Below are 12,762 nucleotides of genomic sequence, written 5' to 3'. Positions count from 1 at the left end.
TCAAAGCAACTATGTTTTTCAATCTTATTATCTTTTGTCGAAGCTTTGATCTATATGTTGTCATCAATTACCAAAAAGGGGAGATTGAAAGTGCAACTATCCCTGAGTGGTTTTGGTAATTCCTAACAACATATAGCTCATTGAGCTAATGCTACTTCAAGATAAACATTTCAGGAAAGCTCAATGATTGGCATGGCATGGATGAGAAATGTGGACCCCTCAAAATGCTAAGGACAAAGGATTGGCTCAAGCTCAAAGCTCAGAACTCTACATTTTTTATTTTAAGTGATCCAAGATCACATTGAGTCCATAGGAAAAGCCAATACTATCAAGAGGGGGTGAGGTGTTGCTTAATGAGTTTCTTGCTCAAAGTTCTTAGTGATATGCTCCAAAATCCCTCAACTACTTTCTCACATCCACATATGTCCCAAACCAAAAGTCAAACTCGGCCCCATCGAAACTGTCTATCTGGAGCCACCGAGTTCAGTTGACATAGCCACTGCCAGAATCCCTAGTTTTTTCGGTCTTACTGATAGGGATCTCGGTCTCACCGAGATGGGATTGGAATCTCTCTGTTTCCCTTCGTAATGTTTCAGTCAAACCGAGATGAGCGATCGGTCCCACCGAGATTGCAATGCAAACTCTCTGTTTCCCTTTCGTAACATTTCAGTACAACCGACATGAGCGAATCGGTCCCACCGAGTTTGCCTGACCAACTCTCTGTTTGTCTATTACCAAAATCGGTCCCACCGAGTTTGTGTAATCGGTCTCACCGAGATTACGTTATGCCCTAACCCTAACGAAATCGGTCTCATTGAGTTGAGATGTCAGTCCCATCGAAAACCTTAACGGTCACATTATGAACTAAATCGGTTTGACTGAGTTGTATGATTCGGTCCCACCGAGTTTGGTGATTTGTGTGTAACGACTAGATTTTGTGTGGAGGCTATATATACCCCTCCACTCACTCTTCATTAGAGAGAGAGCCATCATAACATGACTACACTTCCAACATACATTTTCTGAGAGAGAACCACCTACACTTGTGTTGAGGTCAAGATATTCCATTCCAACCACATAAATCTTGATCTCTAGGCTTCCACAAGTTGCTTTCCACTCAAATCATCTTTCTACCAAATCCAATCCTATGAGAGAGAGCTGAGTGTTGGGGAGACTATCATTTGAAGCACAAGAGCAAGGAGTTCATCACCAACACACCATTTGTTACCTCTTGGAGAGTGGTGTCTCCTAGATTGGTTAGGTGTCACTTGGGAGCCTCCGTCAAGATTGTGGAGTTGAACCAAGGAGTTTGTACGGGCAAGGAGATCGCCTACTTCGTGAAGATCTACCCTAGTGAGGCAAGTCCTTCGTGGGCGACGGCCATGGTGGGATAGACAAGGTTTCTTCTTCGTGGACCCTTCGTGGGTGGATCCCTCCATGGACTCGCGCAACCGTTACCCTTCGTGGGTTGAAGTCTCCATCAACGTGGATGTACGATAGCACCACCTATCGGAACCACGCCAAAAATCTCCATGTCTACATTGAGTTTTCTCCCTCCAAACTCCTCCCTTTACCTTCATATGCAATGTTTTACTTTCCGCTGCTATACTCTTAGAATTGCATGTGTAGGTTGACTGCTTGACTTGTGCTAAGTTGCCAAAATCTGCCAAGAATTAAAATTGGGAAAAGGCTAGATTTTTATTTGGTCAAGTAGTCTAATCACCCCCTCTAGACATACTTCCGATCCTACATAGACGTTGAACCTAGGAACATGCTCCTTTTCCTTCTCCATTGCTTCAAGGGTGCTCATCATCATCATGACCTTGTAATATGTCATCATTGGATGATGATGATGACACTATGAGGTGATGGCAAATAATTGAAGAACTCTTGTAATAAACTCATTATTTAGGGAAACAAACTCACAATGACTCCATCATGTGTCCCCACAAATGTGCAAAAAAGGTCAAAAGAGAGCTTCGTCGAGCATGTGGTGAATGAGGTGTATGGCATCGGTAGTTGGGAGGACTAGGATGTACTGGGGTGGCATCCAAGGTGGCGACCATGTCTGGGATTGCGACAATTTCGAAAGACAGTGCTTCGGGTGGGGATCGAAAAGAGGACATCGGCAGTGCTCTAGGTGGGGGCAGGACAAGGAGGGTATGGCATGGACGATGGCATAATAGAGGAGAGGAGAAAGAGAGCGGGCCGGAGGCAAGGAGGGGGGCAAGAGCCGGATTGTTGTACCCTGGCGGACATGTTCAGATAACCTCATTTTCGCTTCACAAATGGATTGGGTTTAGAGTGGTGCAGATAGTCCGCTCGGATTATGGGGAGATTCAAAGATTTTTGTTCTCCGAGATGCTCAAACATGGTTGATATGCTTTTTACTTCTACTTTTTGTTTAGATAAGGTGGATCGTTAATTTTGTGGCCTGGCGGAAATTCAGATTCTGATATTCTTTTGGAACACAAGTTAAACATGTTATTGTAGTAGGCAAAGTTGGGGTCAGTGCTTCCATCCCTGCTGGAGAAATTAGTAGGAGTGACAGACTGGTTGGTCGGTAAGATGATAACAGAACTAAATTAGCTATGAAGAGCGTGGCAGATAAAAACACTATCCAAGGTATTGATACCATGTGAGGGAGTCCTGGATTAGGGGGTCTCCGGACAGCCGAACTGTTGGACTATGAACATACAAGATTGAAGACTTCGTCTCGTGTCCGGATGGGACTCTACTTGGCGTGAAAGGCAAGCTAGGCAATACGGATATGTATATCTCCTCAATCATACCATAGGACAACATACAATCATACCATAGGCTAGCTTCTAGGGTTTAGCCTCTCTGATCTCGTGGTAGATCTACTCTTGTACTACCCATATTATCAATACTAATCAAGGAGGACGTATGGTTTTACCTCCATCAAGAGGGCCCGAACCTGGGTAAAACATCGTGTCCCCTGCCTCCTGTTACCATCCGCCTTAGACGCACAGTTCGGGACCCCCTACCCGAGATCCGCCGGTTTTGACACCAACATTGGTGCTTTCATTGAGAGTTCCTCTGTGTCGTCGCCTTTAGGCTTGATGGCTCCTACGATCATCGATAGCGATGCAGTCCAGGGTGAGACTTTTCTCCCCGGACAGATTTTTGTATTCGGCGGCTTTGCACTGCGGGCCAATTCGCTAGGCCATCTGGAGAAGATCAAAAGTTACGCCCCTGGCCACCAGGTCAGGTTTGGAAGCTTAAACTACACGGCTGATATCCGCAGAGACTTGATCTTCGACGGATTCGAGCCCCTACCTTATGCGTCACACGGTCACGATGAGTACTATTTAGCTCTACCATCGGACAGTGTTCAGGAGGTCGCACCGGCAGCCACTCCGACCCTCTATTCGGAGCCAGTTGCGCCATCCATGGACGGGTGGGTAGACCCCGCCACGGAGGCCTTATCCTCAGCGGCGATCGAGCCGAACATCGACATTACCCTGCACGAGAGCCATGTTGTCAAACTGCCGGATCCTTCTCCGGCCATGGACTCCGAACCGCCTGCGCCCATGCCTAGCGAATCCGATTGGGCGCCGATCATGGAGTTTACCTCCGCGGATATTTTTCAGCACTCGCCCTTTGGCGACATACTGAACTCATTAAGGTCTCTCTCCTTGTCAGGAGGATCCTGGCCGGACTATGACCGGCAGGATTGGGATGCGGGCGATGAAGAAATTCGACGCCCACCCACCACCCACTTTGTAGCCACTGTCGACGACTTAACCGACATGCTCGACTTCGACTCTTCGCAAGACATCGGACGGGTAATGGACGATGATGCTGGAAGACGAAGAGGAACCACTGCCCACAGGGCACTGGACAGCCACCTCATCATACGATATATACATGGTGGACACACCCAAAGAAGGCAACGGCGACGAGACATCGGAGGATGACCCCTCCAAGAAGCAACCCAAGCGCCGATGTCAGCGGCGCCGCTCTAAGTCCCTCCAAAGCAAAAGTTGTGATACCGACACAGGAGATAATAGCACTCCGGATAGTGCCGAAGATTGCAATAATCCCCTCCAACTCGATTTAGGGCAGGAGGATGGAGAGGCCAGCCCTCTTGAAAGAGCGGCAGATGAGGAGGATGATAATTACATACCTCCCTCCGAAGACGAGGCAAGCCTCGACGATGACAAATTCATCATGCCAGAGGATCCCATCGAACAAGAGCGCTTCAAGCGCCGGCTCATTGCCACGGCAAATAGCCTTAAAAAAGCAGTAGCAGCTTCAAGCTGATCAAGATCTGCTTGCTGACAGATGGACTGAAGTCCTGGCGGCTGAGGAATATAAACTCGAACGCCTCTCCAAGAGTTACCCAAAATGCAGGTTGCTACCCCGACTGGAGGAAGAAACGTATGATACGGCTGATCGGCCACCCCGTGGCAGTGACAGAGAGGCACTCCAGCCAAAAGCTCAGCCCACACCCCGACGCCATTCAAATAAAAAGGCATGGGGAAATACGCCAGACATGCGAGATGTATTGGAGGACAAAGCAAAACATGCAAGATCGATCCACGGATCACGAGAGCGCGCCACCACGCGAGACGATAATCGTCACACCGGATACAGTAAAAGTAAATCCGGCCTGGCCAAGCACAGCAGGCAGGACTCATTGGAGCTGCGTCGTGATATAGCCCAGTAAAAAGGCGCCGCACACCCTTTATGCTTCACAAACGAAGTAATGGATTATCAAATCCTAGAGGGTTTCAAACCCGTAAATATAGAATCATACGACGGCACAACAGATCCTGCGGTATGGATTGAGGATTTCCTCCTGCATATCCACATGGCACGCGGTGATGATCTACACGCCATTAAATACCTCCCACTCAAACCCAAGGGGCCAGCTCGGCATTGGCTCAATAGCTTGCCAGCAGAGTCCATCGGCTGTTGGGAAGATCTGGAAGCCGCATTCCTCGACAACTTTCAGGGCACTTATGTGCGACCACCAGATGCCGATGACTTGAGCCACATAATTCAGCAGCCAGAGGAATCGGCCAGGCAATTCTGGACACGGTTCCTAACAAAGAAAAATCAAATCGTCGATTGTCCGGATGCACAGGCCCTAGTAGCCTTCAATTACAACATCCACGACGAGTGGCTAGCCCGGCACCTGGGTCAGGAAAAGCCGAAATCTGTGGCAGCCCTCACGACACTCATGACCCACTTTTGTGCGGGAGAAGACAGCTGGCTGGCTCGCAGTAATACCATATCAAAGAACCATGCTACTTCAGATACCAAGGATGGCAATAGCAGGTCACGTCACAACAAACATAAGTGCCGCATTAACAACGATAATACTGAGGATACGGCAGTCAATGCCGGATTCAAAGGCTCTAAACCCGGTCAGCAAAAAAAGCCATTCAAACAAAGTACGTCGGGCCCGTCCAATTTGGACCGTATACTCGATCGCTCGTGTCAAATACACGGCACCCCAGACAAGCCAGCCAATCACACCAACAGGGATTGTTGGGTGTTCAAGCAGGACGGCAAGTTAATTGCCAAAAACAAGGATAAGGGGCCACATAGCGATGACGAGGGGGAGCCCCGGCAGCCGAACACCAGAGGACAGAAGAGGTTTCCCCCACAAGTGCGGACGGTGAACATGATATACGCAACCCACATCCCCAAGAGGGAGCGGAAGCGTTCGCTCAGGGACTTATATGCATTGGAGCCAGTCGCCCCGAAGTTCAACCCATGGTCCTCCTGTCCGATCACCTTCGATCGCAGGGACCACCCCACTAGTATCCATCATGGTGGATTTTCCGCACTGGTCCTAGACCCAATCATTGACGGATTTCACCTCACTCGAGTCCTTATGGATGGCGGCAGCAGCCTAAACCTGCTTTACCAGGACACAGTGCGCAAAATGGGTATAGACCCCTCACGGATCAAACCCACAAAAACGACCTTTAAAGGCGTCATTCCAGGTGTAGAGGCCCATTGCACAGGCTCAATCACACTGGAAGTGGTCTTCGGATCCCCGGATAACTTCCGAAGCGAAGAATTAATCTTCGATATAGTCTCGTTCCGCAGTGGCTATCATGCATTGCTCGGGCGAACCGCATTTGCGAGATTCAACGTGGTACCGCATTATGCATACCTCAAGCTCAAGATGCCAGGACCTCGGGGGGTCATCATAGTTAATGGAAACACAGAGCGCTCTCTCCGCATGGAGGAGCACACTGCGGCCCTCGCAGCAGAAGCACAAAGCAGCCTCTCAAGGCAATCCACCAGTTCGGCGTTTCAAGACCCGGACACCTTCAAGCACGCCCGGAGTAATCGGCAACTAGACCGCCTGGCACGATCTGTGCTCGCGTAGCAATGTGGCCCCCACCCCAGTCCCAGCCAAACGGCGAAATCCGTGCCACGCATACATAATTACGCATTAAAAATACCATGGGGAGGGGGCACAACTACGGCACGCCCCAAGACGCGGCTCAAACCGCACTAGGGGCTTCCCGCTTTGTTATCTTTCTCTTTTCAGGACTTCAATCTCTGAAAACCCCGTCCGGCAGCATGATTGTCGAACACATGATGCAGCAACCAAGGAGGCAGAAAGCTACGTCACAGCACAGAACTCCCAGGTGGATTACGATAAACGAGTGAAATATTTGCTTTAATACTATTCCTCAGCTTGCCCTTGGAAGGGACATAGTCCTAATTTTTTCTTATCGCACTATCTGTATCATTCTGCTTTAACGCACCTTTTTGAATAAACAATGCATAGCATTAAGACTATTATTGCATTCTTTTATATATATGTGTGTGTTCATTAATGACGCCTTGCAACCGTACACTTTGGTACGGCCAATACACTAGGGGCTTAAATACCCCACAATATGGTGTGAGAAGTCCGAACACTTTCACAAGTGTGGCACCCCGAACTTATAGCATTATATGCATCAGCTCCGAATCATGTCTTTGGTCAAATGTTGGGTTTGCCCGGCTCCTATGTTTTGGTACCTTACGTTCCGCTCTATCGGCTAAGGTAGCGCTAGGAGAACTACTGCGATTGTGCCCCAGTTCTGCTGGGCTAAGCACCTCAGTAGAGAAAGCTAAAACTGATTGTCATGATAGGCGAGAGACTGGTCGCTATTCGGCGAGGTTTCAAGTCCCTAAAGACTTATGCCGCTTAGAGCGAGGAGCCGGTCCTGTCTGGCTTAAAGGCGTGTATCGCGCCCCGAATTCGGCCTTCCGAATACCAGGGGCTTCACCGAAATTTAAAATTATAGAATTCTATGGCTAAGTGAGAGTGATAAAGCATTATTAGTCCGGTTGCCTTGTTCGCTGTGCTGAGCACCTCCCTCGAAGGACCCAAAAATGGGAACAAGAGTGCTCAGGTTTATCCCGAACACCCCAGCACTCGCGGCATGGGGGCAGAAGCCGAGGACTAGCCATCTCTTAGATTGGATAAACAGCCAAATAGAAGGTAATATTTTAAATTCAAACAAGCGTTGCATAGCGCAAATGAAACAAGTTTTTCATAATACAGGATTACACGAGAAAATTTACTCAAATATTATGTCCTTCGAACACTCGTCCGCTACGAGACGAGCACCCTTCAGGACACCCTCATAATAAATTTCGGGGGTGCGATGCTCCTTGCCCTGCGGCGGCCCTTCCTTGATCAGCTTCACGGCGTCTAGCTTGGACCATTGCACCTTCACACGGGCGAAAGCCCGGCGTGCACCCTCGATGCAGACGGACCGCTTGATAACTTCCAGCCGTGGGCAGGCATCCACAAGCCGCCTCACCAGGCCAAAGTAGCTATTGGGAAGGGCGTCGCCAGGCCACATCCGAACTATCAAGCCCTTCATGGCCTGTTCGGCCGCCTTGTGTAGCTCGACCAGCTTCTTTCGCTGGTCGCTCGTAGGTACTGGGTGTTCGGTCCCAGTATACTGGGCCCAGAACAACTTCTCCGTCGAGCTTCCCTCCTCGGCCCAGTAAAATTTTGCGGCATTCGACACGCTGCGGGTCAAATCTACGAATGCTCTTGGAGAGCTCCGGATCCGGGTAAGTAACAGGTAATTCACTTTAACATGCTTGCTTTGCATATAGAATGCCTTACCCGCCGCTATCTTCTTCATCGCATCAATCTCCTGGAGGGCCTTTTGGGTTCGGCCTTGGAATTCTTTGCGCTGTCAAGGGCCGTGGCAAGCTTGGACTCTCGAGTCTTCGAGTCAAGCTCCAACGCCTCGTGCTTCGTCACGAGAGCTTGGAGCTCTTGCTGCACCTCGCCCACCCGCGCCTCATGCCTTTCCCGCTCGGTGCGCTCCTTGGCCGCTTTGTCTTCGGCCTCGGATAGCTCTTGCTTCAGGGTCGCCACCTCGTTCGTGGCCCCTGGCAAATTTATGATAATCCTATCATTTTGCAATCGCATTCTCTTTATACATATCCATAGACTAGGTACTACTTACCTTTGTTCTCCTCGACCTGCCTCTTGGCAAGGCCGAGCTCTTCCTTGGAACCCTTCAGGTCCTACTTCAGTACGGCAACCTCCGCAGTCAGTGCGGCAGAGGCCAGTAGCGAAGCCTGCATACGCATATAGACGTACTTATATTAGACTCCTGCGATATTGTTTGATCCTCTGTTCGGCTTTTCTTTGTGAACACTGAACAGAGCATCAGGGGCTACTGTCTATGCGGTCATATTTTTCCTATATTACAAAAACTTACCTCAAAGCCTGTTAGAAGGCTGGCACAGGCTTCAGTCAGTCCGCTCTTGGCGGACTGAACCTTCTGGATCACTTCAGTCATAATAGTGCGGTGCTCTTCGTCGATGGTAGCACTGCGAAGCGCTCCCAGCAGATTGTCCGGTGCCTCTGCATGGACAGAGGTCACCGGCATAGGCGTCTTGCCCCTCTTGGAAGGAGGACGCCTGCTCGAGTCCGGAACCACTGGAGGTTCCGACGCGGTGTTCGACTGAGGGCCGAACTCGGAGCCCTCGGGGACTTTGCTCCTTCTGCTCCCGGAGTCTGGAAGGTCACCTTGAGGCACCTCCGGGATTGTCTCCCCTCGACCAGGTGCCTCTTGAGACAATACCTCGGCATTGTTCGTAGGGCCAGGGGAGGTGGCAGTCGAAATTGGTCGCTATCCATATCCGACGAGCCCAGGTCCGGCGATACATTGATACGGGCTCGTGGCGGCCTGCATATTCATATTCGACGTTAGGGGAAGCAGTGCGACAAAGGAATGCTATAAGTTACTCTGGTATCCGAATACTTACGATTTCCCCAGGGGCTTGGCCCTGGGCAGCCACTCGTCTTTGCCGTCGGCGGCGGTGGTAGAACTGTCCGGAAGGAGAGTCCTTCCCTTCTTGGACCCTTCGGCCTCCCCAGTTGGGGCGGCCTTCCTTTTCTTGTCTCCCCCGACTGGAGGGGGAGCATCTTCATCTTCCTCCTCGTCTTCGGGGGGGAGTGCGTCGCGGAGTTTTCGGACGATGAGTCTGATACTCCCGGTCGCCGGGAACTCTTTCGGGTTCCCTTGGCCTTCTTGGTCTTCTCCGGCATGTTGGAAGGAGTCGGAGTCAGCATCTTCGTCAGAAGAGCGTTTGCTGGGCCTTCGGGCAAAGGAGCCGGATAGTCGATCTGTCCAGACGTCTCCTGCCAGTCCTGTCAAAGGTACGGGAGCTTAGATCCCGCATAGAGTCAAACTATGAAAAACAAGTATCCTGTAAGAGGTAAAATAGCTTACCGTGCTGGCTTGGCGCTTCGCGCTGAATCCGCGATCCTCGGTAGTGGGAGGTGGAACCTCGGCACCCTTGAATAGCACCTTCCAGGCATCCTCGTGTGTTGTATCAAAGAGCCTGTTCAGAGCTCGGTGCTGGGCCGAGTCGAACTCCCACAAGTTGAAAGCCCGTTGTTGGCACGGGAGGATCCGGCGGATGAGCATGACCTGGACTACGTTGACGAGTTTGAGCTTCTTGTTCACCATGTTTTGAATACATGTTTGGAGTCCGGTCAGCTCTCCCGAATTACCCCGGGACAGGCCCTTCTCTTGCCAGGAGTTGGGCCGCGTGGGGATGCCAGATCGGAACTCGGGGGCCGCTACCCATTTAGGGTCACGCGGCTCCGCAATGTAGAACCACCCCGATTGCCACCCCTTTATGGTCTCCACAAAGGAGCCCTCGAGCCATGTGACGTTGGGCATCTTGCCCACCATGGCGCCTCCGCACTCCGCCTGGCGGTAGCTCACTACCTTCGGCTTGACATTGAAGGTCTTCAGCCATAAGCCGAAGTGGGGCTTGATGCGGAGGAAGGCCTCGCACACGACGATAAACGTCGAGATGTTGAGGATGAAGTTCGGGGCCAGATCGTGGAAATCCAGGCCGTAGTAGAACATGAGCCCCCGGACGAATGGGTGAAGAGGGAATCCCAGTCCGCGGAGGAAATGGGTAATGAACACCACCCTCTCATGGGGCCTGGGGGTGGGGATGAGCTGCCCCTCATCTGGGAGCCGGTGCGCGATGTCGTCGGGCAAGTATCCGGCTCTCCTCAGCTTCTTGATGTGTCCCTCCATGACGGAAGAGACCATCCACCTGCCTCCCGCTCCGAACATGATTGGAGAAGGTTGAGGTGGGAAATGCGGACTTGGGCGCTGGAGCTCGAGTGTGCGAAAATGGATGAGCAAAGGAGGAAGAAGGCGTGAATGAAAAGGTGAATCCTTATCCCTTTATATGGGCGGCCAAAACTATGTGCCCCCACTAGCCTGGTAAAACTCGCTTATCCCCCAAGCACCGTAATTGATGGCGCGGTTGGGTTACCCACACCCGTATTGATGAGAATCCCGTGATAAGGGGACACGATCTCTGCTTTGACAAGACGTGTCAAAAAACTGCCTCGCGTTATGTGCGGGGCTAGTTAAAGGAAACGGTTCGAATAATTACCAGGCCATGGTTAAATTTCATATTGCCAAAACAAGTCAGCAGATTAGATTTGTGGAAATATTATTCTCTCTACGGTGGAATGTGGAACTTATTTTACAGGGTCGGACACTATCCTTGTATTCAAATTCTTCTGTGATGTGTTCGGAGGAGGAACCCACCTTGCAATGCCGAAGACAACATTGCGCGCCGGACTCATCGTCATTGAAAGCCTGGTTCAGGGGCTACTGAGGGAGTCCTGGATTAGGGGGTCTCCGGACAGCTGGACTATATCCTTTGGCCGGACTGTTGGACTATGAAGATACAAGATTGAAGACTTCGTCTCGTGTCCGGATGGGACTCTACTTGGCGTGGAAGGCAAGCTAGGCAATACGGATATGTATATCTCCTCCTTTGTAACCGACCTTGTGTAACCCTAGCCTCCTCCGGTGTCTATATAAACTGGAGGGTTTTAGTCCGTAGGACAACATCCAATCATACCATAGGCTAGCTTCTAGGGTTTAGCCTCTCTGATCTCATGGTAGATCTACTCTTGTACTACCCATATTATCAATATTAATCAAGCAACACGTAGGGTTTTACCTCCATCAAGAGGGCCCGAACCTGGGTAAAACATCGTGTCCCCTGCCTCCTGTTACCATCCGCCTTAGACGCACAGTTCGGGACCCCCTACTCGAGATCCGCTGGTTTTGACACCGACACCATGCTTGTACCTGTCATGCTTAACTTAGATAACACCATTCTTTATGAATAACTCATAAATTAGGTGTTGCTTATTATAATAATGATGAACATGAGAAACTGATATGTGTGATAAATCTCTTGAAACTTCTAGGATTTATTTGATAGATGTCACTAAAACTGATATGTAACGCCCTCGATGCGGCTATATCTCCCACGTGTCGAAGCACGACTTAGAGGCATAACCGCATTGAAAGCAATGTCGCAAGTGAGGTAATCATCACACAACCCATGTAATACATAAGGGAAAGAGAGAGAGACATAGATGGCTTACAATCCCCACTTCACACAATTACATGAATAAAGCATTACATCATCCAGATACAATCAAGGTCCGACTACGGAACCAAAATAAAAGAAGAACCTCAAATGCGACAAAGGTCCCCGATCGACCCCAACTGGGCTCCACTACTGATCAACTAGAAACGGGACAACACAAAGGACAAGATCTTCATCGAGCTCCTCCTGAGCTTGGTTGCATCACCTGCACGGTTCAACGGCACCAGCAAGCTGGTTTTGGAAGTATCTGTGAGCCACAGGGACTCAGCAATCTCGCACCCTCGTGATCAAGACTATTTAAGCTTATGGGTAAGGTAAAGGTTTGAGGTGGAGCTGCAGCAAGCGACTAGCATATATGGTGGCTAACATACGCAAATGAGAGCGAGAAGAGAAAGCAAAGCACGGTCGATAAAAGTATGATCAAGAAGTGATCCTAAAACAACCTACGTCAAGCATAACTCCAACACCGTGTTCACTTCCCGGACTCCGCCGGAAAGAGACCATCACGGTTACACACGCGATTGATTCATTTTAATTAAGTTAAGGTTCAAGTTATCTACAACCGGACATTAACAAATTCCCATCTGCCCATAACCGCGGGCACGGCTTTCGAAAGTTCAAATCCCTGCAGGGGAGTCCCAACTTAGCCCATGACAAGCTCTCATGGTCAACGAAGGAATAGACCTCCTCCCGAGACGTTTTGATCAGACTCGGTGTCCCAGTTCTTCAAGACACTTCGACAGGTTAAAACAAATCCAGCAACACCGCCCGAATGTGCCGACAAATCCCGATAGGAGCTGCACATAT

This window comes from Triticum urartu, chromosome 3 (genome assembly GCF_003073215.2).
Source record: "Triticum urartu cultivar G1812 chromosome 3, Tu2.1, whole genome shotgun sequence".
NCBI lineage: Eukaryota > Viridiplantae > Streptophyta > Magnoliopsida > Poales > Poaceae > Triticum > Triticum urartu.
This window is presented reverse-complemented; position numbering follows the sequence as displayed.